Below are 2,483 nucleotides of genomic sequence, written 5' to 3'. Positions count from 1 at the left end.
CTTCCTGGCCCTAACTGGTGACTGGCAAAAGCCCTAGGCCTGGGATTGCAAAATGCCACACACACTGCAAGAGCTACCTGGATCCCGCAACTGAGGGGCCAGAAATTCATGACACCAGTTCCATGCCCCCAACACCTTGATGGGCAAAGTGGGTGGAAGAATAAGCCAAAGTCTCCACCCACTGGTAACTTCTCAACTCCGGGCAGACGTCTCTCTGGGGGAAGGCTAGCTCTGACTGATTCAAGGGGTGTTCACATCAGTCGATGACCCTAGCGTAGTGGCTGATTCCAGGCTGGAGGTTCCCTCTGGGGCCGTCTTGCTGCCTGTGAGGCTCTGGATGGTGCATTTGCTCAGGGAGGTGCTGTCAGCCTTGCTGTTGGTTGAAGTTGTCACCATAAAGGGTGCTGCCTGTGAGGCTCTGGATGGTGCATTTGGTCAGGGAGGTGCTGTCAGGCTAGCTGTTGTTTGAAGCTGTCACCATAAGGGATGACAAAAAGCAAAGGGTGATCAGATATGCACGTTGGTGAATTTAAGTCTTTTAAACAGAAGACTTAATGGTGATGTTTCAGCAGTCATTAGGATGAGGGAGACCTGCTTTCTAGCCCCATTTATCCATGGGAAGATGAACACACATCATTAGGATGAGGCAGATCTGTTTTCTAGCCCCGTTCATCCATGGGGAGATGAACACACACTGCCTGGTGTGTAGGGCAGGTGGGGAGGAAATGGGCCCTGGCAATGGCAGGAGGAGAAGGGAATGGGGCCCAGTGGAGAGGTGATGCCAGGCCGGGTGTCTTTGCGGACAGAGGGGACAACTCCCCACACACCAAAGGGAGAAGGTTTGTGTTGGTGCCGTGAGGTTCTGTCTTTCTTTCCACAGGTCCCTGATCCGCAGGGGCAGACGAGAGGGGATGGTACCTGTGGAAGGGACCTTGGGCTGCTGCAGAGGGCGGGGGGTCCTGGAGGAGCTTGCCAGCAGGCTGTGGCCTTGCAGCTCTCTGGGCAGCTATTTGAACAGCCAGTGAGAGACTCTTTTCCCTCTGGGAGGTGGCAGCCACAGGAGTGTCACAGCACCAGGAAACAGCAGAGTTTACCCAGCCCCTCCCCATCTCTAAGAGATGGATCAAGCACATCTTCTAAGACAGACTCTTTTAGGCTGCTTGAGACAGGGACGATCCTTCTTGGAGCAGGGGTCAACCTAGAAGGGTGGCTGAGGGGCTTACTCTTGTATGACTCCATTGCCCTGGTCCAGTTGCGGTGACCTGGGGCCCTGAAGGGGCCCTACCCTTAACCTAGGCAGTGGCAGCTTCTCCTGATGGAGTTGTAAATGCTGTCCTAGGTCCTGGCTGGAGATACGCAGCTGAAGGGGCCGTATTTGTGCAGGGGACAGGCTGGTGCCATCCTGAGCATACAGCTGAACAAACTCCTTGCTCAGAAGCACTTGCCAGGGTTCCCATTTCCTTTCATACTAGTTTCCCCAGGTCACCAAGTGTCAATGGGATGAAGGGGCCTAGAGGTGGGGGGCCCTGTGCCCCTCCACCCACTCCCTGAGCCTGACCCTCTGCTTACCTTGTCCCCGATCAGGTGGCCGGCTTCCCCCAGCATGGCGTAGAGGAGGATCAGCGCAGCACGGCTGACACACATGTTGATGTCCAGCACCCCCGCAAGTGCCCTCTGCACAAAAGACCTCCTTTGCCCCTCTGATATGATCTTTTGAAACACCTGAAACCAAGGGGACAGAAAGTGTTTGCATATCCCAGAGCCAGGCTCTATGTCCAGGTCAGCCCCTCACCAGGGCAGTAGGAGGAACCTTGTGAGCTGCACAGAAGCAGCAGGCCTTTCTCCACAACCCTGGACACAGCCACTATTGACACACAGCCCCACACCCTGAGCTTTGCCAGGGCTGGGCAGAGCATCCTTACCTCCCCAACTTGGGCCAGGTCCATGTAGCTCTGGACCTGGCTCTGCTGTTCCCGGCTTAGATGGAGAAGCCCCTCTGCCTCTTGCATGTCTCGGCCTAGGACACACAGAAAGATCTGACTCAGAGCTGGCATTGTTGCTTCAGTGTTTGGTGTATGCCCAGTGGAGCCAACACTGCCACGGAGCCGACACTGCCTCATGGCACAGCGTGCTCAGGGCCCTGGAAGGGTTTCATCATCCTGGGTCGTAAGTGCTGATCCAGGCTCCCTAGGTTTCCTGTGTCCTTTATGTTCTGGGGGCTCTGGGACTGGCTGCTTGGTTTAGACAGGGTTAAATATCAGAAATGCCCGCACCCAGTCAAGGCAAACGCTGCTCCAAGTTACTTCCCTGGCAACACCCGCAGGCTGTTGCTTGTGGTCTGTGTTACTGCTCCTGCCCAGCAAGGGCTCTTTACCACCATGTCTCTCCCAGGATCTTTACCCACATTCGAGGGCAGACCTTGAACGTGCTGATTTTCCTAGCCGGAGGCCAAACTGGGTTCTGGAGTGAAAGGGCTGGTGTAC

The sequence above is a fragment of the Alligator sinensis genome, unplaced genomic scaffold, assembly GCF_000455745.1.
Source record: "Alligator sinensis unplaced genomic scaffold, ASM45574v1 scaffold1359_1, whole genome shotgun sequence".
NCBI classification, from domain to species: domain Eukaryota; kingdom Metazoa; phylum Chordata; order Crocodylia; family Alligatoridae; genus Alligator; species Alligator sinensis.
The sequence above is the reverse complement of the archived record's forward strand: the minus strand, read 5'-3'. Positions refer to the sequence as shown.